The sequence below is a fragment of the Lissotriton vulgaris genome, chromosome 10 (genome assembly GCF_964263255.1).
Source record: "Lissotriton vulgaris chromosome 10, aLisVul1.2, whole genome shotgun sequence".
Lineage (NCBI taxonomy): Eukaryota > Metazoa > Chordata > Amphibia > Caudata > Salamandridae > Lissotriton > Lissotriton vulgaris.
Window position 1 is genome coordinate 465,993,915 of NC_141698.1, and position 23,638 is coordinate 466,017,552.

At 50.6% G+C, this 23,638-nt stretch overlaps 1 protein-coding gene across 2 annotated transcripts in view; it reads right to left on the bottom strand.

Annotated features, from left to right (window-relative positions):
• Positions 1-23,638, bottom strand: part of GLYR1 (glyoxylate reductase 1 homolog) — a 526,825-nt gene that overhangs the window by 342,356 nt on the left and 160,831 nt on the right. The window lies entirely within an intron of this gene.

Here is a 23,638-nt window from a genome sequence, read left to right on the forward strand (position 1 = left end):
AATTTCACTCACCCTGCGGGCCGATGTAATGGCCACGAGGAGCGCCGCCTTCCAGGACAAGTGCTGCAACAAAGCCTTATGAATGGGTTCAAAAGGCTCCTTCATCAAACTGGACAGCACCACATTCAATTCCCATGAAGGCGAAGGAAGCCTGACAGGAGGGAACACTTTCTTCAAGCCTTCCAAAAAGTCCTTGATCACAGGGATCTGGAAGAAGGAAGTCTGTGAAGGGCTTTTCCTGTAGGCATTCAATGCAGCGAGATGAACCTTAATGGAATGAACATTAAGGCCAGACCGCGCCAAATGCAGAAGGTAAGGAAGGATGACATATTCCTTGCACGTCGTTGGGTCAAAGTTCCTGGACACACACCAGATACAAAACCTCTTCCACTTGTAAGCATAAGAAGTCAGAGTGGAAGGTCTCTTAGACTCCTTCAGTATGTCCATGCAATCTTCGGGCAGATTCAAATGGCCATATTGCACTATCTCAGGAGCCATGCCGCCAAACTCAAGGACGAGAGGTTGGGGTGCAACATCTGCCCCCCGAACTTCGTGAGAAGGTCCGGCCTGCACGGCAGCTGTATGTGTGGAAGGAGAGACCGGTGTAGAAGGTCCGTGAACCACCACTGTCTGGGCCATTCCGGGGCAATCAGGATCATCCGTGCCTTGGACCGGGACAGCTTGATGAGCACCGCTGGAATCAGGGGAATGGGCGGAAAAGCGTAAACATAGCTGTTCGACCAGTTGATCCAGAGTGCATTCCCCAGCGTCCCTTGCTGGTAGTACCTGGAGGCGAAGTCTCGGCATTTGCTGTTTTCGGCGATGGCAAACAGATCTACGTCTGGAGTCCCCTACCTTTCGAAGACTTCTCCTAGGACGTCGTTGTTTATGACCCATTCGTGGCTTTCCTGAATCAGTCTGCTCAGTGCGTTGCCTGAACATTCTGCACACCTGGTAGATGGGTAGCCGTTATCGTCAATCCTCTGGCCAGAAGCCAGCGCCAGATCGTCTGCGCCTCCCGAGACAGGATGCGCGATCTCGATTCCCCCTGCTTGTTGAGGTAATACATTGTGGTCGTATTGTCCGTCTGTACAAGCAGAGAGTTGGTCTGGAAGGACGGATGAAAGGCCTTCAGTGCCAAGTGAACAGCTCTGAGTTCCAGGAAATTGATGTGATACGTGGACTCCATCTGAGACCACGTTCCTTGAATCTGTAAGTCTCCCGAATGCACTCCCCAGCCTTGGAGAGAAGCATCCGTCACGATAGTCTGAGTAGGAATGTCCTTGTGGAAGGGAACCCCTCCGCTGAACACCACCACTTCAGAGACTGAAGAGCATGCAGAGACAGTCGTATCTTGTCGTCCCAAGATCCTTTCCTCTGGTCCCATTGGTCCTCCAAGCACTTCTGCAGAGGTCCCATGTGTAGTCGTGCATGAGGCGTGAGTAAGATACAAGAGGCCATCGACCCCAGTAGAGAAGACACCGTCCTCACTGTTGTAGATAGAGCGGTCATAAGAGCTTGAGCCCTCCGAAGGATCGATCGCCGTCGCTCCTCCGAAGGAGACACGCTTGCTGACAGCGTATTGATGGTGGCTCCCAAGTATTGAATGCACTGGACCGGGATCGGGACAGACTTGGACATGTTGATGTGCAACCCCAACTTGTTCAAGAGAATGCACATCTTCTGGAAGTCTGCCTGAGCTTCCGAGAAGGAGGAGGCCTTGATCAACCAATCGTCCAGGTACGGGTAGACAAACACCCTGTTCTTCCTGAGGTGTGCCGCTACCACTGCCATGCACTTTTAAAATGTCCTGGGCGCAGATTTCAGCCCGAATGGCAGCACTGTGTATTGATAATGGTTGGTGCCTACTTGAAATCGCAGAAACTTCCTGTGTTTGTACGAGATGGGCACGTGGAAGTACGCATCCTGTAGGTCTATGGCACAAAGCCAGTCCCCCTGTTGCAACTGAGAAAAAATCTGATGCAACGACAGCATGCGAAACTTTTCTCTGCAAATCCACTTTTTTGCCTGCCGCAAGTCCAGAATGGGCCTGAACTCGTTCTTGTCGTTCTTGCGAACCAGGAAGAACCGGGAGTACAGACCTCTTCCTCTTTGAGACAGAGGTACGACTTCTATTGCCCTTTTCCTTAACAGGATATCGGCCTCAGCCTGGAGCTAGCGCAGTTGATACTGTGAGCTGACCGGAGGGATCGCTGGAGGAGGGCTGATGAACCGAAGACTGTATCCATTGCAAACAATATTCAGCACCCACTTGTCCCGAGTAATTTTTCTCCACTCTGCCAGAAAAAATTGAACGCTTCCCCCCACCGGAGCGGGTAACGGATGAAGGGGAAGTAACCGCTCAGGGTAGAGACCCGGCCAGGCCCTTGTTCGCGGTAGAGGACTGTTGTCCCCCTGTACCCTTCTGATGTTTCTGGAAGGGTCTCCGGAACTGTTGCTGTTGTTGCTGCTGCTGCTGTCCCAAAGACTGCCCCCGTCCTCTTCCTTGTGTGCCATAGCGCCTCTGGAAAGGCCTGAAGGATTTCTTCTCTTTGGGCTTCTCCAAGCCCACAGCCGTCAGGGTCTCCGCCTCCGCCTTCATGCGGGCCATCTCATCATCTGCGTGTTTTCCAAATATGGTCTCCCAGGAAAAAGGCAGATTGGCCACCCGCTGCTGGGCCTCTGGCTTGAGTGACGTGAGCTGTAGCCAGGCATGCCGCCACTGATTGATTCCATGGCAGTAACCATGTGCGGCCAACAGGGAGGCGTCCGCCGCTGCACTGATCATCTGGTTAGATACCAACATCCCTTCCTTGAGGATCTCCTGGAAGTCCTCTCTCTTGTCTCTCTGTAGCAGTTCCAGGAACTGTTGTAGGGAGTCCCACAGCGCCCGGTCGTAACGGCCCAGCAGAGCTGTATCGCTGGCAGCCTTCATGGCTGCGGAAGCGGTCCCACACGCTTTCCTTCCCGCCGAGTCGATCCATCGACTCTCTTTATCTGGCGGCACGGTGGATGACGGGGAGGTAGAATGCAATTTCCTGGCCGCCGTCACTATCACTGAATCCGGTACCGGATCCATTCTAAGAAAGGCAGGGTCCGAATCCGGGGCCCTGTACTTCTTTAGAAGCCGGGACGGAGCAGCCTTCACCACCGCTGGTGTGAGGAACAGCTCCTCCGCAGGTTCCTTCAATCCAGGTACCAGAGGCAGAAGAGGACGAGACAAGTGCTTCTTGTGAAGCGTCTCGAATATCACAGATGTCGAAGGTGTTGGAGCCGTCACCGTGATACCCAACTTCGCAGCCCCCCTCAGGAGTACTTCCTGGAATGTGGCAATGTCGTCCACTGGAGAAATCCTGGTCTCAGGGGAGTCCGATAAGGTCGGCGAGTAGGAATGGGTCCTGGAAGAGTCCGTGCGGGACCTAGACACCCGCCTCCTATGACGACGCCTTGATCTGGTGGAGGATCTATGACGACTCCTTGATCTACCTCTCCGTCCGGAGCGTGAACGGGACCTCCTCAGCCGAGGACATCCACCGGGCCCACCAGAAAGGATGACTTGGGTTTGGACAGAGCCTTCGGTCTAGGTGTAATGAAGTCGACCTCGGTGGAACCGGAGGTGGCTTCTCAGGCAACCCTGATCCAGGCTGCGGTGGAGGCAACGGAGGAGGAGTAGGCGTCCTCGGAGGGGGACCCCTCGGTAACGGAGGATGGGGAGTCACCTTCCGACTGGGTATACACCTCGGAATACACCGAGTGAGGCGAACCCCCTTCTTTTCCAGCCTGGGACGCAGGCGAGACTCCCACCGCGTCAGGTCTCCTTCCCCCCTCTTTTCGGCGTTGAAGAACGGCGACCAGACGGCGAGCGTCGGCCCCTGGACGTCGAGCGTCTCTTCCTCAGTGTAGAACGCCTTCGCCTCGACCTTCCGCGCCTCGATGGCGACCTTCTGCGCCTCGACGGCGATCCTCAGCGCCTCAACGGCGGCCTCTCGTGCCTCGACAGCGGTCTCTCGTGCCTCAACGGCGGCCTCTCGTGCCTCGACGGCGGCCTCTCGTGCCTCGACGGCGGCCTCTCGTGCCTCGACGGCGGCCTCTCGTGCCTCGACGGCGGCCTCCCGTGCCTCGACGGCGGCCTCCCGTGCCTCGACGGCGGCCTCCAGTGCTTCGACGGTGACCTTGACGGCGGGGACCTCATCGACGACGTCCGCCTCCTCTTCGCCGACGGCGAACGGCGGTATCGCCTCGACGGCGAGCGCCGACGCCTGGCTCGTCGACGTTGATCCTAGACGTCGACGAGGACGACGATGAAACAGTCACCGGGGACTTGGAAGGTCTTGTGACATCCCTCGACGCCGAGCGTCGACGTCGTTTCGTCTCAGACGATGGGGAACAGACCGCAGTCATTCCTCTCTACACCGTAGTGGGCGCAATGGACCCAGGTGGAGAATGGTGACGTTTGCTGGTCTTCCTGCCCCTGGGGAGCCCCCCAGAGGCCTCAGCATGGGCAGAAGAAGCCCCTTCAGACCCACCTTGTGCCTTCAGTCTTCTTTCCTCAAGACCCTGAAGTCTGATCTTCCTTTCCCTCAGGGTCCTTCCAGAGAAGCCTTGGCAGATAACACACTGTTCTGGAACATGGGAAGCTGGAAGGCAGAGGATACACACCTCATGGTGGTCCGACCTGGCCTTTTTCCTGGAGCACTCCGGGCATTTGTCGAATAATGCAGGCATATTCGACAAAAAAAAAACAGTGAGAAAACTAAGAAGAAAAGCCCCACAGTACAATAAAGTACTACATCTGTGAAAAATAGTGAAAAAACACCAAATAAGTCCCAAAAAGGGAGAGCTCAATGCTCCAGGGTCCTGCTAGCAGGAGCCGGAAAAAAGAACTGAAAGTAAAAGGGACCTGCGGGGCATTCTGGGATACTGTGAAGTTCTGGAAAGTTCTCTTAAAGGCACAGTGTCCTGTTCGGAGCCACATAATGGCAGCCTATGGGGCTTGTCTGTCCAGGTCTTCCTCTCTATCATTCCAGAGGGGTTTTTGCTGAAGGCAAGGGAAATCTGGACAGGCTTTGCTGTTTGTGGATTTTTGGTGGAATTTCTAGTTGAAGTACTGGACAGTGTAGCCTGTTTATAGGCTGCATTATATGTCTTTAAATTCTCTATCTTAAGTGTCTGTGCAGTTCTGCATTTTTTCGACACTTTGAGAGATTATTTTTGATTGCTCCGGGGTCCACGCACATGGGCGGGACTATTCACTAGATTATGACTACACACAGAGATCCCCTACTACAGAACCTAGTGTAAGATCTTGGGTAAGGCCATGTGGCGATCCCTCGACCTGAGCCTTAAGTGTCTCGGCCCCAGTATTAGCGTTCGGGCCTAGCTCCTTGCTTGAGCTATCTTCCATGGCCCCAAAGGCCCCATCGTCGTCTCCTACCTCATCGACATCTTCAGTATCGACCATTTCAACATCAGCGTCGTAGCTGGAGTCGATCTCCGATGCGGGATCAGACAGGTTCTCTCGAACCTCCCACTCTGCTCCCTCATCGTCCTCGAAGATGTACACCGGTTCAGGTGCAGTCTACTGGGCTCCCTTGCGCGCTGCGCGTCGAAGTCGAATCGTCTTCTTGGATCGGAAACGAGAACAAGCCATACAGCTGGCTTCATCGTGATCCGGCGACAGGCACTTGTTGCACACCGGGTGGACGTCGATGTGAGGATATTTCGAGTTACACACGGGACATCTCTTGAACGGGCTCCGTTCCATGATGGTCCATCGATAAGGCCTCTGGCACCGACCGGGCCTTCAGTGCTGAAAAGCCACGCGGCTCCTCTGGATGTCCGGCTCGGGAACTGAGCTGGAACAGAACTGGGCACTGATCGCAAGACAATACTGACGATATACTAAAGGCCTTTTGGCCAAAAAGAAAGTTTCTTATCGATTCCGAAAATGAGTTAACAAATATGCATCCGAACTCAATGGCGGAAAAAACCAATCTGGGGATGGAGTTGATGCCCATGCGCACTGTAGTCCAGGGGAGGAGCCACCTATCTTGTGACACTTCGAAGACTTTCGATCTGAATGTCAGCAGCCCTACATGCCAAGAACAGATGCATACTGGTAAGTAGCATATTCCGTTCAAGGCATGTGGGCTGCTGAATTCATATCTGTGCATAGAATAAATAGCAGTTACCTCCTTACCGGCGGGTGCCCGTGCCAGCTGCAGCAGTCTGAAAGAGAGTTCTGAGAACAGCCTGTCCTACAGCAGCTTGCTGTTTGGAGTGTACATCTACGCAGTAGTGTTTGGTAAATGTATGTATGGTGGACCATGTGGCTGCTCTACATATATCTTCTAGAGGAATGTTACCCAGGAAAACCATGGAAGCCCCTAACTTGCGCTTGGAATGCGCTCTAGGGGGAACTGTTGATGTGCGCTTAGCCTTCAGATAACAGATCTGGATGCATTTAACAATCCACCTGGCTATACCTGACTTGGAGATTGGGTTGCCCTTATGTTGTGGAGAGAAGGCAACGAATAGTTGTTTACTTTCTCTAAAGTCTTTTGTCCTGTCGATGTAATACAGGAGAGCCCTTTTGACATCTAAAGTGTGCAATGCTCTGTCTGCCACTGAGTCAGGGTTAGGAAAGAAAACTGGCAGTTCTATGTTTTGGTTAAGGTGGAACTGCGAAACCACCTTTGGCATGAATTTAGGGTTGTTGCGAAGCACCACTCTATTTGCATGAATTTGCAGGTAGGGTTCTTGAATTGTGAGGCTTGCAGCTCACTGACCCTCCGCAGCGATGTAATAGCTATGAGGAAGGCCACCTTCCAGGTAAGAAACTGTATTTCACATGAATGAAGTGGCTCGAAAGGTGGCCCCATGAGTCTGGTGGGAACAATATTTAGGTTCCAGACTGGTAAAGGAGGGTGTCTGGGAGGGATTACTCTCTTAAGTCCCTCCAAAAAGGCTTTAATGGCAGGCACCCTGAAAACAGAAAGGTGCTGCCTGTTTTGAAGGTAAGCGGCTATGGCCGCCAAATGTATCCTGATTGAATTGTATGCCAGGTTGCATTGGTACAGATGCAATAAGTAACATATGATGTTTTGCGTAGATGCGTCCAACGGATTAATGTCATTGTTGGAGCAGTAAATAACAAAGCGCTTCCATTTGGCTGCATAGCAGGCCCTGGTAGTGGGTCGTCTTGCCTCCTTGATGATGTTCATACACTCAGGAGGCAAGTTCAGGTATCCAAATTCTATGACCTCAGGAGCCAAGTCGCAAGGTTCAACTGTTGGGGATCTGGGTGCTGAACCTCGCCATGGCTCTGAGTGAGGAGGCTGGGAGTGAGGCGCAGCCGTTGGTGAGGCACCACTGAATGTTCCAGGAACGTGGTGTACCAAGCTTGCCGTGCCCACGTTGGAGCAACCAGGATGAGCGTCATGGAGTGCTGTCGCAGTTTGCGCGCCACCAGAGGTATCAGGGGGGCTGGCGGAAAAGGGTATGCAAATCTGCCTGACCAGTTCATCCATATCGCATTGCCCTGAGACTGCAGGTGTGGGAACCTGGCGGCGAAGATTGCGCATTTTGCGTTCTCGCTTGTGGCGAAGAGGTCGATGTCTGGATGACCCCACCGCTGGAAGTATGGATGGAGTACTGACGGGTGGATCTCCAACTCGTGCATCTGATGACTGTGCCTGCTGAGCAGGTCCGCCATCTGGTTGTCGACACCCGGGAGATGCTCCACCATGAGGAAGATGTTCCTCTGAATGGCCCACTTCCACAAGCTCTGGGCCAGGTGAGACAGCTGCGAGGAGTGCGTGCCTCCCTGTTTCTGGATGTAATACATGGTAGTCATGTTGTCCTTCCAGATCAATACGACCTTGTTGCACAGGTGCAACTTGAAAGCCTTCAGAGCCATGAAGATTGCCATCAACTCCAACACATTGATATGCATCTTCTGCTGTTGTGACGTTCAGAGTCCCTGCACTGTGAAATGGAGAACATGCGTTCCCCAACCCTGGAGAGAAGCGTCCGTCGTTACCACTATCTGCGGAACAGGCTCATGGAACGGAGGCCCCCTGCAAAGGTTTTGTGGACTCCACCAATGCAGAGAGCTGTAAGCACGACCGGTCACCAACACTAGGTCTGTCAGATGCCCATGAGCCTGGTTCCATTGTAGGGCTAAGCATTCTTCAAAGTGCACCTGAGTTGGGAAACGGGTATCCGAAGAAAGCTTGCCTATAGGGATAAGCATTCTTGAAGGGGACGCATGTGCAGTCTGCGTGCGGGACTATGAATATGCAGGATGCCATCATACCGATCAGTTGCATGAACACCTGCGCTGGGAGGGATTGCTGAGGTTTGAACCTCCGAATGAGCAGCTGCATGCTGTCGACCCTGGCAGAGTTCGGCTGCGCTGTGGCCGACTGAGTGTTTATCGTTGCCCCTAGGTACTGTTGCACATGGGCTGGCAGCAGGTGAGACTTCGCGTAGTTGAGTGAGAACCCCAGACTGTGTAGGAGGTGAATGGTCCGCGACATATTGCGGCCGCACTGCTTTGCTGATCTGGCCTGAACCAGCCAGTCGTCCAGGTAGGGATACACGTGAACACCTTGCCTGCGAAGGTGCGCCGCCACAGTCGCTAAGCACTTGGTGAAGACCCTGGGAGCAGTAGTGACCCCGAACGGCAGAACCTTGAACTGGTAATGCGGATTGTTGATAGTGAACCTGAGATATTTTCTGTGACTGGGGTGAATGGAAATGTGGAAATATGCATCCTTGAGGTCCAAGGTGGCTAGAAGTCGCCCTGACGGAGCAGCGGTAGGACCTGTTGCAAGGTCAGCATGTGAAAGTGCTCTGAAAGGATGTATTGGTTGAGGGATCTGAGGTCTAGAATGGGCCGCAGGGACCCGTTCTTTTTTGGAATCAAGAAGTACAGAGAGTACACCCCTGTACCCTGCTCTTCTACAGGCACGAGTTCTATGGCTCCTTTTTGCATCATGGAGAGTACTTCTTGCTGCAATAAGTGCGTGTGCTCTGCGGACATAGGACGGTTCCTTGGGGGTATTGTGGGGGGGGGGGGTGGAGGTTAGTTCTAGACAATAGCCGTACCGGATAAGTTGTCTCACCTGTCTGTTGTAATGTCTTCATGTCTTCCCAGAGAGGCAGGAACTGCTGGAGTCTTCCCCCGACAGGTGTTAGATGGTTGGGGGGCAGTGACAATAAGTCACTGTTGGTTGGGAGCGGAGGATCTGGCGTTGGCGGAGGATCTGGCGTTGTTATTGCCGCGTCCTCTCCCTTGGGCGCTGTTCCCACGGTATCCAACCCTGGTGTTTTTAGTGTAGGTAGACTGCGTGTTGCCCTTGGCGTATTGGGAGTGCTGTAGAGCCTGTCCTCTTGTGGCTCCCCTGTTACCAGAGCGGCGAAAGGAAGTGCCCCGAAACTGCTGGGACTGTAGAGCCCCCATGGATTTCGCCGTCTCAGTGTCTTTTTTCATTTTTTCAAGTGTCGTGTCAACCTCCGGTCCAAACAGGAAGTCCGGGTTAACCGGCTGATTGAGAAGAGTAGTTTGGATCTCGGATTTAAACCCTGAGATGCACAGCCATGCATGGCGTCGCAGCATCACGCTAGTATTAATTGTCCTTGCCGCTGTGTCTGCTGCGTCCAGAGCGCATTTGATTGACGCATTGGAGACTAATTTCCCCTCTTGTATAACGATTTCTGCACCTTGTCTGTACATATCAGGCATGTGCTGCACTAACTGTTCTAGTGTATCGTAGTGCGCCCTGTCGTATCTAGCCAACAGGGCCTGTGTATTGGCTATTCTCCAAATATTAGCGGCTTGCGCTGCCACACGCTTTCCAGACGCTTCAAAGATTTTTGACTCTTTGTCCGGAGGGGGAGCGTCACCACTGGTTTGAGAGTTAGCCCTCTTGCGTGCATTAGCCACCACGAGGGAGTCCAAGGGGAGCTGGCCTTTGATATAGGTGGGGTCCACTGGGGCAGGCCTGTATTTGTCGATCCGGGGGTTAATAACCCTGGCTTTGGTTGGCTCCTTGAAAATGTCCGTCGCCTGCTTGAGGACCCCTTTAAGCATGGGTAGTGTTTTAGTGGAGCGTTCAGATGTTGAGAAGGTGTCAAATAAGAAATCCTCATCCACTGGCACGGCATGCATGTCGACGTCATGGTTAAGGGCAGCACGTTCAATTAATGCATTAAATGCTGCAGTGTCCTCAGTTGGAGATGGTTTAACATTGTAGGACTGTGAGTTCGGAGCTGTATGGGGGTCATCAGGGTCATCGCCTTGATCCCCTGTCCCTGACCATTGATGCGAGCCATCCTGATCAGGGTCTGTGTGGTAAGAGTATGCCATTTGGCCATAGTCTGTATTTAAGTCCTCCTCACTCTGAGCTGGAGAATGAGGCACATGTTGCGAATAGTCCTGAACAGGCTCAAAAAGAACAGGAGAGGTAGATGAGACCATCTTCTTTTTGAGGGGAATCATGTAACCTTCCAACGGATGTTCAGACGCAACCTTCCGCTTGTGGACGGTAAGCCTGCCTGTCTCCGAGTCAATCATGAGTTTAGCCTGGTTGTCATATGAAGGCTCGTGATAGACGACCTGTTCGTGCGTGGACTTCGAGGACACCTTCGACGTTTTGGAAGCCTCTGCGGTTTCATGGCGTTCGAGATGCTTTGGGTGGGAAAGGCGGAAGTCCAAACTTTATTTGCGCCGAGCCCGTAGGTTTCGTGCCTGAAGCGGCTGATTCGGGCCTTTTCGACGCCTGTGTAGGCCGCTCGCTTGTCCGCGTCGAATCGAGCTCCCGGCGCGTTGGGCCCCCATCTTTGGGCGTCGCCGACACCTTCGGGACAGCCTTGGTTGTTGGTTCAGCGCGTTTTCCAAGCATAGTCTTGAGTCCAGACAAGTTTGTCTCGAGACTTTTCCTCAACAGAAGGTCTTTGCTCTTCTCGCCATGTTTGGTCGTTGACGTCTGCGCCGACGCCGAGCCCTTCGAGGCGACGTGCTTGCTGGTCGAGGCCTGCTTCGATGACCCAGTCTTGGAGCAGACGGCCATCTTCGACGCCAAAGGATCGTCGACAGCCTTTGTTTGGACGTGCGTCGACGTCGAACCGACCACCATCTTGAGTAGTTTCGGTTTCGATTTCGGCTCCAACTGTTTCGGTTTAGATTTCGTGGAATCGACCGATGGCTCCTTGGAAAGGATCTTAGCCTGGCTTTGGCGCGGGGCTGTAGACCGTGCGGAAGGATCTTGGCTAAGGCCTTTCGGCGATGCCTCGACCGGAGCCGGAGGGGGCGGTATGGTAGTGATAGGCCCCGTAACTGCGGGCGGGCTCGGCTCTCCATTGGAGTCATCATCGACAGCCCCAAGGGCCTCATCGTCGTCCCCTACCTCGACGACGTCTTGGTCATGGACGTATTCTTCAGCTTGCTCGTCCGCCTCGAAGTTGGAGTCCTGCTCCGACGCCGGTTCCGACATTTCTTCGGGAACGTCTTCTTCATCTTCCTCCTCTTCAAGGAGGACCTCTTCATCTCCGGCATCGAAGATGTTCGCAGGGGCCGACTGTTGGGCCGACTGCTTTGCCGCGCGTCGAAGTTTGATAGTTTTCTTCGAGCGGAACTTCGAGCAGGCGAAACATTTTGACTCGTCGTGGATCTAAGTTGGAGTATTTCGAATTACAAACGGGACACCGCTTGAACGGGGTCCGTTCCATCGTCGATGTAGTCTGGGCCTGTGTTGTCGAAAGAAATTTAGTCTTTCGACGTCGATTGAAGAACTCGAAAGGGACAGGCACCGAACAATACAATACCGACGCTGTGAAGGCCTTTTGGCCTTAGGAGTAAAGAGTACAAGTTTTGGAAACTGGAGTCGAGATAAGGACATCCGAACCCAATGCCGGAAAAAAACAATCTGGGGATGGAGAGGATGCCCATGCGCACTGGAGTCCAGGGGAGGAGCCACCTATCTCGTGATACTTCGAAGACTCTTCCAGGACAACAATGTGCAATCATCCGGACCCAACACTAGGCGGCGATCTATGCACAGATATGATTTCAGCAGCCCACATGCCTCGAACACCTGTAAACCGATAATGCAATCCCATGGGAGGAAATTAAGTTGACTGTTTTTCTCTATAAATTTTTTTAAGTGAAGTTGGTTTGTATGCAAACTTGAAAAGCTGCAAATGTACCAAAAGTGAATTACTTACCTTTCGTCCAGGAAATGTCTCAGTGTGATATCTAGGCATAGCACACTGATCAGCAAAAGTAACTTAAAAAGTAATCCAAGAAGTAAAGAGTACTGTTATATACAAATTAACTGAAAAGTAATTCTGACTATTGACTCACCTGTAAATTAAACAAATGCATTTGAACTTGCATTCAACTGTAATTAATTCCATAAGTATTGTAAAGTATTACTTCACTTACCTGCACCAGACCTGGCTTGGTTCTACAAATAAAATACAATTTCTATACAAACAAATTGGTCTGAGTTGAGTCGGAGTGTGTGAACTCATTTCTTGCCTGAGTGTGTACAACAAATGCCTAACACTACCCTTTGATAAAACCTTACAGCTCACTCACACCACCACAAATAGAGAGTAAGGTGCCATCTACTTTCACATCTGCCTGCCTTTGGGGTTCCACTGGACTGTGCGCTCACTATACCTCATTTTGGAATAGTATATACAGAGCCAGCTTCCTGCATTGGTGGATCAGCTGTGGGATACACAACTTAGATATTTGTTAGACTGACTTGGTCAACACATTGACAAATTTTTCCAAATTACAAAAAGTCGTTAGGGCTTTGGTTAAGTCCCTTCAGAATTTTAGAAAAATAAAAGCTCACTTCAGTTAGGGGTAAGAAGGGTTATAATTCTTTCTTTTACAATGTATCTTAACAAGAACCCAGCTGTTAGTGAAGATAACAACAATGCCATGGAGAACCAGGTTGAGGAGCTCAACCTCACCCCTTAGCTCTACTTAGAATTTAGGGAGTTAAGGTCTCTATGCAAACCTAAAAATATTACCATGGGGTCCCATCCGGCCAAACAAAAACAGCAGGGGTTGCTGGCAGGGTATGCGGAGTACCATCCTTCTATGAATGGTGAAGACCTATCAGGCGAAGAAGGAGGGGATAAGGATAATTACAGTGAAGAAGTGCTAGTCACAGAGGGTAAAGTTGAATTTGCTACTTTAGTTGTTGGCCATCCAACTTAAAGAAGTATTTGCAATACCACCGGATCAATGGGACTAGAATATAGGTACTAAGGGATACAGGTGCCAGTGTCACTATGGTGAGAGAGACACTAGTTTCCGCGGAGCAATACCCGATTAGGAAATCTTACCCAGTCACTAACGCCGACAGTATTACTAAACATGCCATAGCTATGTTGACATTAGCCCGTGGGGTCACTGGCCTGTAACAGGAAGTGGTCTCTCCAAAGCTCCCAGCTGCCCATGGGCTAAGGTAGAATTGAAAACCCATGCAGCAATGCTGAACATCCCTGAGATTATGTGTGTCAAGACCAGAGCACAAAGCCAACAAGCATTGGAAATGCAATAGGTCTCGCAGCATTAGAGTTAGTGCTTTTAGAATAGTTTATGGGTTTTTTTTGTAAATCTTTAGCATTTTTGTTTCCTGTAGCCAATGCTAAAGAATTACAAAAAAAAAAGCCATAAACATTTCTAAAAGCTCTAACTCAAATGCTCCGAGACCTATTGCACTGTGTGAGGGTGAGGGGTTGAGGGTGAGTGAGGGTGAGGGTGGGTGAGGGGTTGAGGGTGAGTGAGGGGTTGAGGGTGAGTGAGAGTGAGGGTGAGTGAGGGTGAGTGAGGGTGAGTGAGGGTGAGTGAGGGTGAGGGTGAGTGAGGGTGAGGGTGAGTGAGGGTGAGGGTGAGGGTGAGGGCGAGGGTGAGGGCGAGGGTGAGGGTGAGGGTGAGTGAGGGTGAGGGTGAGTGAGGGTGAGGGTGAGTGAGGGTGAGGGAGGGTGAGGGTGAGGGTGAGGGGTTGATGGTGAGGGGTTGAGGGTGATTGAGGGTGAGTGAGGGGTTGAGGGTGAGTGAGGGTGAGGGTGAGTTAGGGTGAGGGGTTGAGGGTGAGTTAGGGTGAGGGGTTGAGGGTGAGTTAGGGTGAGGGGTTGAGGGTGAGGGTGAGGGTGAGGGGTTGAGGGTGAGTGAGGATGAGTGAGAGTGCAAGAAAGTTGCAGTTTGGCTTTGAAACGGATCTGAGAGGTGTCTGCGTGATAAATGAATGATGCATAGGAATGGACAGAATGGAAATGTGTTTCGAGGACGTGCTCGGGGTGTGCATACTGGAAGCAGGGTGATGGATTCGAGGCTATGAGCGAGGGTGATGCCGAGCTCACCTCAAGGAGAGGGGGAGGGGCCAGGGCAGAAAGTAGGGAGGGGAGGTTTAAGTCGGCAAAGTCACACGGATCGAACAAACGATGAGTAAGGGAAGAATTGTTAAATAGGTTTAAAATGGAACAGGAAAAAATAAACAAACTGGGGAAGGAAAGAAACGGAATCTGAAAGGAAAGAGAAAAAGAATAAAGGAAAGAGCAGAGGGAAAATAAAGAGCGAGGAAGAGAAATGGACGGAAAGGAAAGAAGGCTGAAACAGGCAGAGAAGGGGAGGGGGGAGGAGAAATGCGACACGGCGGGCAGGGGAGGGGGCGGAGCGGGGAGAGGGTGTGAAAGCAGCAGGGTCCCAACAGCTGCTGCTTCTCCTGACCCTGGGCAAACCGCTGAGTGCACTTGGCGGAAAAGCATGTCGGCATCAGCAGTTTCTATGGAAGTGGCGAGTGCTCAAGCCTGTTAAGCAGGTGCGACCGGGCTTTTACAGTCCAAGATAAGACACCTTTCTGAAGGCCAAGAAACTCGTTTTTTGGGGAGATTCTCAAATCAAATAAATAAGTCAAGGCAGGGACTGACCTCCTGAACACAGGCTATTTGTAAGCGCGTATTGTCTTCGCCTGAGGTGTGCAAACAATGATGTATATCAGTGTTTTGAACCTCCCCTTTTCTAATGTGTTCATATCTCGTACTGATTGGTATATAACTGTGGTGGATTTAAATAGGCTTACTACAGAAGATGGAAGCCGAAGCATAAACTTGTAAAAGTGTCCGATTGAAGAACATTGTGGACTCTGAGGAGGGTCTGAACTGGCAATGGGTCCACAGTGCTCTGGTTATAACCTCTTGAGGGGCACGTGCCAGAGGTCCCTAAAGAGGCGAGACCCTCGGCCCAGCTAACGCATGTGATTGGCTGGAGTACATGGGACTTGTCACTCTGCCGTTTATTGAAGTTAAAAAGGGTTCAGCTGCATTCAAGATTCTTTTTGGCCACGTAAGTCTCCTTTGTTGTGACATGTACACGAGAGCTGCGAGGCTCTATAACACCTGTCACAACGGAGCATAGCTCTTTCCTCCTAGGCATTGGGACACGTTTACACCTACAAATCCAAGGCCGAGCGTGGAACCGCTTCAGCAGGTACTACAGGATCCGTGGCACCCGCTAAGAGGAAGCAAAGGTTGAAAGCTACAGAAACAGCAGCATGTGGGTCAGTCATTCCCTCGGTGGCCTCCCAAAACCGCTTATTAGTGGGGTTTCCTTTCATCAGACACGGCCGTCGCCACAATCAGTGACGAATGGGTGCTTGGTAACTTGGGGAGCACATACGTGGACTGCTAAGCAGACAAAGCAGAGATCCTCTCACATGTTGAGCCCAAACCATGTCCACGCTCTCCATCCCCGAAGCCAGTAAGAAACACACCCAGACACAATTTCAACTGGCGACTTTCACCCTGGTCATCGGGAACCTCAGAACGAGGGGAGGAGAGTAGGAGGAGGAGAGTAGGGGAGGTGTGGGGAGGGGGGAGGAGAAATGCGACGCGACATGGCAGGCAGGGGAGGGGGCGGAGCGGGGGTGTGGGAGGAGTGTGGGAACAGATGGCGAGGGGAGGAGAGTAGGAGGAGGAGAGTAGGGGAGCTGTGGGGAGGGGGGAGGAGAAATGCGACGCGACATGGCAGGCAGGGGAGGGGGCGGAGCGGGGGTGTGGGAGGAGTGCGGGAACAGACGGCGAGGGGAGGAGAGTAGGAGGAGGAGAGTAGGGGAGGCACGGCCTAGCGGCCGTGCAATCAAGAAGTGAGGGGGCGGGAGAGTAGGCAAGGCAGGCGGCTGGGGGCATGTGCACGCGCTTTTAAGCTCAATGCGCATGGAGCTTAAAAGTCACGGGCACTGCAAGGAATCGCCACGATTCCTTGCAAGTTGGATAAAGAGTGGATAAGCCCCCATAGTCTCGCTTGCTCGATGCGCATGCGCATCGACAGGCGAGACCTAAAAACCGGGAGAAAAAGAAGTGTTGGAGCCTGAAAAGAATTGGCCCAACCGTCCAAGAGGAAAGGTAAGGAGACTAGGAAACCAGCTTATGAACAGCAAAAGAATCAGTCCCCCTTTTTTCAGGGAGAGGATTTGGAAGACCCAGAGGGAACTGAGCCTATGGAACGCTATGGAGCGCTAAGAGACCGGTCAGTGATTAAGCGCTATATAAATCTCAATTAACAACAACAACAACAACTTGACCCTAACCAGGTTGCGCTCTTAGGCCCAGGGGGACCCACTAGGGAAGAGCTGTGTCTTGGACATCAGATCTTTCCAACTCTTGGGAGCCTGTGGCAGCAAGCTGCTGCACAGGAGAAGGGAGATGTCAGTGGTACACACATAGTCTATTGGGAGGAGGGACTACTGTACACTGAGGCCAGAGACCCCAACCCAGGGAGAGTGGCAGCGCCTCAGAAGTACATGGAGTTCTTACCAACTGTAGCTCATGACATCTCCCTAGCTAGACATATGGGCTAAACCAAAACTTGGAAAAGGCTAGTTAGCCACTTTTACTGGCCCCAGATGTGTCAGAATGTATAGGAGTTTGTCAGCTCCTCTGTCGTCTGTCAAGCAAGTAGCACAATGGGTAGACACCCAAAGGCCCCCTTAATTCCACTACCAGTGGTTGAGGTTCCCATTGGAATGGTAGGTGTAGACCTAGATGGTCCACTTGAACCTCCCAATGCAGCATCAGGAAACAAATTCATGCTGGTGGTAGTGAATCATACAACCAGGAATCCTGAAGCAATTCCCCTTAGCACTACTACAGCTCCTGCAGTAGCCAATGCCCTCATTGGTGTCTTCACCAGGGTAGAGTTTCCTAATTAGGTGGTTTCAGACAGAGGGTCAAACTTCATGTCTCTATACCTAAAACATATGTGGAAAGTGTGTGGCGTGCAGTACAGGTTTACTACACCTTATCCTTGAAAACCTCAAAAGGAGATGGGATGTCCTCTTACTAAGCTTCAATTTCACCTACAGAGAGGTGACTCAGAAGGTAGTAGGGTTTGCCCCCTTTGAACTTTTGTTTGGCCATCTTGTTAGGGGATCACTCGGTCTTGTAAAAGACGGTTGGGAGAAGCCTCTCCAAGAACCCAAACAAGACATTGTGGACTATGTACTAGGCCTAAGGTCCAAAATGGTAGAGTACATGGAAAAAGCTTCCAAGAATCTCGAGGCCAGCCAGGAGCTCCAGAAGCACTGGTATGACCAAAAGGGTGCACTGGTGGAGTTCCGACCTGGGCAAAAGGAGTGGGCTTTGGAAGCAGTGGCACCAAGGACTCTCCAGGACAAATGGAGTGGCCTTTACCCCGTCTTAGAAAAGAAAAAGGAGGTCACCTACTTGGTAGAACTGGGCACAAGCAGGACATGCAAAAGGGTGATCAAGGTGAACTGCCTTAAGCTTTTCATTGACAAGGCTGACATTACAATGCTGATGGTGACTGATGAAGATCAGGATACAGAGGGGAACCTCTCCCTGACCTCCTCCCTTACAGCCCCAAACATGGGTCAGTGAATGGAGTTGTCTATCCAGACACCCTCTTTGCCCAACAGCAGGCTTATTGCAAGTAAGTCTATTAACAATATGCTAAGCTTTTTTCCTTAACCCCCAGGTCAGACACACTGATGTCCCCATGACTAGGACACTAGGGACAGTACCTGTCAAGAACAACATCTATTGATAATCTGACCAAGTCAAAGAAAGCATCAGAGCTAAAGTCAGCAAGATGTTGGAGTTAGAGGTTATTGATCCATCTGCGAGCCCTAGGGCCAGCACAGTGGTTCTAGTCCCCAAACTTCACCCACAAGGTGGAAAGAGAGAAATTAGGTTCTGTGTGGACTATAGAGGGCTCAACTCTGTAACCAAGACAGAGGCTCACCTGATCCCAAGAGCTGATGAATTGATAGATACATTCGGTGCAGATAACTTTTCAAGTACCTTTGACTGGCTTTTGAAACCCTGAAAGAGGCAATGTGCTTATCACCAATTCTCAAAGCTTCAGACTATACCAAGCAGTTCATAGTGCAGCTTGATGCCTCTGAGATAGGGATAGGAGCGGTCCAATCCCAGACCAATGATGAAAGCCAAGATCAACCGGTTACTTTTTATAATCAGGCATTATTTCCACAGGGAGAAGCATCAGAGTACCATTGAGAGGGAGGCCTTTGCTGTGGTTTGGTCCCTGAAGAAGAAGGAGATCATTCTTGTTTGGTGCTCAATTCCTAGTTCAAACTGAAGACAGACCTCTCAAATGGCTAATGCAGATGAAAGGGAAACATCCTAAACTTTCCAGGTGGTCCATCTCTCTACAGGGAATGGACTTTATATTGGAACACAGACCTGGGACTGCCCATGCCAATGCAGATGGACTTTCCAGATTCTTCCACTTAGAAAACAAAGACTTTCTAGGGAAGGTTGGTCTCTTCCTCTTTCGTTGGAAGGGCGGGGTTGTAAGTGCCCTCTTTTTGCATGGTAGCCCGCACTGCTTGCTAAACTGCTGCTGTACTTTGACTGAGTGTGCCCTGGGTTCCTACCCCACAAGTACCCAAGGCCCATGTTCTGTCCCTAAACTGCATTAAGACAAAACCTAATTGGCACTCTTTGGCCACAGGTCAGTCCCCTGTAAACAGTACCACAGGTACTAAGGGTACTGTGGCCAGGGAAGGCCTCCAAGGGCTGTAGCACTTATGGTGCCACGCTTAGAAACCCTGTACCTTTCCACACACACACTGCCATTGCAGGCTGCGTGTTTTGGTACAGAACAAAGTGAAAAGTCTACATGGCACACATACCTGTTTGTCATGACTACAACACATTGCCCTGGCATAATTCATCCACCACTCTAGCTGGGTGCACTATACCGTGGTGAGGATACAGGTGCATGAGCCCTGTACCCCTACAGCGTCTAAGCCAATTCTTAGACATTGTAAGTGCAGTAATTCCTTTAGGAGTATATGGTGTTTGGTATCAAACTTCTCAGCACATTAAACCCACACTGATGTCAGTGTGGGATTTAATTAAAAAAATGCATGCAGAGGGTATCTTAGAGATGCCCCCTGAAAAATTACCCAACACTATCACTATAGTCCGCTCTGGTTGGGGGAAGGGAGAAGGGTCAGTCACTGACCCAACTGCGGGTATTAACCACCACTGTAGCTCTTTTCCAGGTCCCTCCCAGATCTGACCCATGTCAGAGAAACTCCACTGATGCTGGACCCACTAGGAATTCAGGTCCCACTGCAGAGTCTGCATGCGCCAATGGGAATGTGTTACAAGAAGGATGCAGGAGGCCATGAGGCTCAACAACCGAGAGTCCATCTCACTTAAATAAAAGAAACATCGGTATCATAGCCTGCATATCCTGGACCCGCCGCTGAGGAGGATAGGCTTAAAACTGCACTGTGTCCAGAACACCTCTGATGAAAGGGAGCATCTGTGAGGGGTCAGGTGTGCCTTTCGCATGTTGATAGGAAACCCCAGCAAGTGTAGGTGGTTTGCGATAGTCTGAAGGTGGCAGCAGATTACCTGTGGGGAGCACGCCTTCAACAGCCAATCATCAAGGAAGGGGAATATTAGAACACCTGACCTCCGGAGGTGCACAGCAACTACCGCCATCACTTTGGTGAACACCCAAGGGGTGCTGGTAAGGCCGAAGGGGAGAATGGCAAACTGAAAGTGCTCTTGGCCACCCACGAACCGCAGGAAATGTCTGTGGGCAGACAGGATGGGAATGTAGAAATATACAGGATGGGAATGTGGAAATATGCTACCTGTAAGTCCAACTCTACCATCCAGTCTCCTGGGGTCTAGGGCAGACAGGACTTGCACAAGCATCTTGAATTTCTCCTTTTTCAGGGACAGGTTGAGAAGGCGCAGGTCTCGAATACGAAAAAGGCCTATGTCCTTCTAAGGCTCCAGAAAATAGTGGCGATAGCAAACACAACCTACTTCTGATGCCATCACCTTCTCTATAGCTCCGTTGGCCAAAAAATAAAACACTTCCTGGCAAAGCAAGGAGAGGTGGTCCTACGTCAGCCTGTCGTAATTGGGTGGCATGGATGGAGGGTGGTCACAAAGAGGAGGGAGAAGCCCCTTTATACAAGCTGGACAACTCAGCAGTTGGATGTTATCGACTGTCAGTGGCACCGGTGATGGCATATCGTGCCCCAACTGGGCGCATATGATGGCTGGAGGGCAAACTAAAGGGGTTTGGAGGCTTTGACTGCTGGGTGAAGGTGGACTGGCCCGACTTCGGCTACTTGTCCCATGTGGCCTGTAGGAAATGCATCATTGACCACTAAATGATTGTGAAACTTACTGGTTGTGGTGGCTGGGATTATATGGATGCAGTTGAAAGCCCATTATGTGACGTGGAAGGTGGATTGGAGTTCGCGAGGGGTCATGGAAAGCCCCAAGGACCTAGCCGAAAGCCCTGCTGTCCTTGTAGCGTCTTCAAACAGACGGGTGCTATCAAAGAGCATGCCCATGAAGGAGGCCAGGACATTCCCTGAAAAGCCAGTATTCTCAACAAGGCCCAACGTCTAAGCCACAGATGAAAAAAAAAAAAAATCGCTCTGCCCAGCGAGTCTCATGTTCAGTCCACAGGGTCTGGTGAAGGCTGCATCCCTCCCATCAGCAAGTGCTTGGGAGAGTATGATTCGGGCCTCCTACTAGACTTGCGCAGCCAAGTTCCAGATTGTATGAGAGTATCAGCCCAAGAGGTATGCAGTGTTTACAGACCGCAGTGCCAAGCTGGCAGAAGAGGATTCAGAAAAGGGGGTGGTGATGAACAGAGTGTCTGAATTAAACAGACCACTCTTACCCAGTCCAAAGATCAGGGCTTGATCCATCACCGTTATTTATCTTACTGCACCATCCCAGTTCAGAAGCTGGCAGAAGAGAACATCCTCTTACCCAAGTTATCCAGCCTTTTGGATACCCCTTCTGGTGGGATGGTAGGCAATGTTCCAGGGTTGATTTTGGAAGTGGAGGCCTGAACCATCATTCTCTCCAGGGTGGCGTGAAGAAACTTGAGGTACCCTGGAGCAAGGCTATGATGGCAGGCAATCACCCTATGCACAGGAACTTCTGTGCATGGCTTGGACCAGGCCCCGAGCTAGAATATCAGTAAGGGTTTCATTAAAAGGGACTAATCCGGGCTCGACAAATCCACTCGCCCGCTCGCATTTGCGAGGGAGAATGGATGAGGACGAGCTATTTTTAGGTCCTACTCGCCCTTTCTGGCGAGTAGGAAGTCAAACTAACTTTTGTCCTCTGTCTTTGAAAACAGAGCAAAAGTGACAAGATAACATGATTTAAAGGCATTTTTATTGCTCATAAAGGGAATGAGCAATAAAGATGCATTTAAATCTTGTTATCTTGTCACTTTTGCTCCGTTTTCAGAGACGGAGGTCAAGTGGGTTGCAGTCAGGTCGAGGGGATTTTCTATGGTACTAGACCAGCAGGACTAGTACCATTTTTCGGATTTGTCGAGCCCTGCTAATGGTTCAGTGGGGGAAACTCTGGCTGAAGCACCCCCATCAAGACTTATGTCTTGACTGTCACTGAGGGTAGCATATGGTCCAAGACCCTAGCCGTTCTCCCCACCACCACTGCAAATGAGGCAAACCTCCCTGTAGCCGTAGTAGGGGAAAGAGACCAGGCCAGTGTCTGGGGAAGTGGGATGACAATCCCCAGTTACAACTTCGCAAATGATCACAGGACCATCAATGCGACCGAGATCTGGAGTGTCGCAGAGTTAGTCAACATTAGGCAGCGAGGAGCTTGAAAGACCTTAGGATGCATGGTGCAGCAATCCTCAGGTCTTGGAGTCATGCTCTAGCTGCAAACACCAAAGACAAACCAAGTGCGAGACTGTCACCAACATATGATGGTGACAGGCATGGCATGGCTTAAAACCGGCCTTTCTGGTGAACATCCTTCACACCAGGAGACAGTCTGGAAAAATCTTTGACAAATGGATCAGTCAAGAAGGGATTGGGGGTAGCTATCCCTGGATCTGCGCTGGCTGGTGCAGAAAGGAAAGAATAGACGTCAGTGCGCTGGAGTGGCGGCTATATAGGCACTGCACACGCCACTTCCACTGACACAAAAACGAGCACCATCTACCGGTGCGCAAGCATACTGCTCACCAAAAGTTACCAGATCCAGACTGACAAATATTCTAAGGTGAGGAATCTGCAGCTAGAAGTCTCTATGAGGATAGACCGAGTTCCCTTGCATGGGCAGTAATGTTCTGCGATTATTACCATCAGTGATGCGGGCTGCACAAAAATCATATACATACACAGCATTATGAATATTGAAATTCTGGCAGTATGAAGGAAATTCCACAATTGCGGAAAAAAAGGGCATTTGTGAGTTTCCCGGTGTGGACCTAGCTACAAAAGGAGGTTAGCTCTTGCAAGCTTGTATGTATGTTTAGCTACATATTAACATATCTTTTGCAAGAGGTTTCCAAACTTGGAAATAAAACCTATTCACTCCAGTAAATGCCAGGAATAGGTTTTCATGGAGGGAAGACAGGAGAAGAAGGGTGTTTGGTGCTTGGCTGCTCTTTAGGGGAAAAAAACCTCCATAGACATAAAAAAAAATACAAAAAGCGTTCATGTGCAAATATACATTTGCATGAGAGTTATCCCCTATGTAGAGGTTTTTACTAGGTGCAAATACCACATGCATACATTTTAAGGATAGGTGCATGCCTGGAACTTCACAATTGTTGTAATCTTCCATGAATATGAGGGATTATTTGTGAATCAGAAAATCGCTCCACATGCAGAAATACATTTAAAACTTTTTCCTTGACTGGTGTGACTCAGGCCCTTAGACCTTAAAATACCACAGGTTGTACAATTACTGCTCACCCCTCGAACAGCAATGAGTAAAATCCAAAGTTTGTGATAGGTATCATCCTCACTTGTATGCTTATAATGGTCATGGACAATCAGAGTGTTTTTCATGCCAAAGTCTAGGCAAACACAATAGAAGAATACAAAAACAAATATCTGTCTTAACGACAAAAAGATATCCCAAACTTTCTACGGTTCAACCCTGAAACTATCTGCAATTATGGTTCCTGATCCAATGTAATGTGGACAAAAAAATCTGGAGGGGACTCTGAAATTACATTCATATTGCTCAGGTCTTGTTAGACACTCCCTTAAGTCCATCCCTGTAAAACTGTGAATTAATGATAGATTAATGTTGC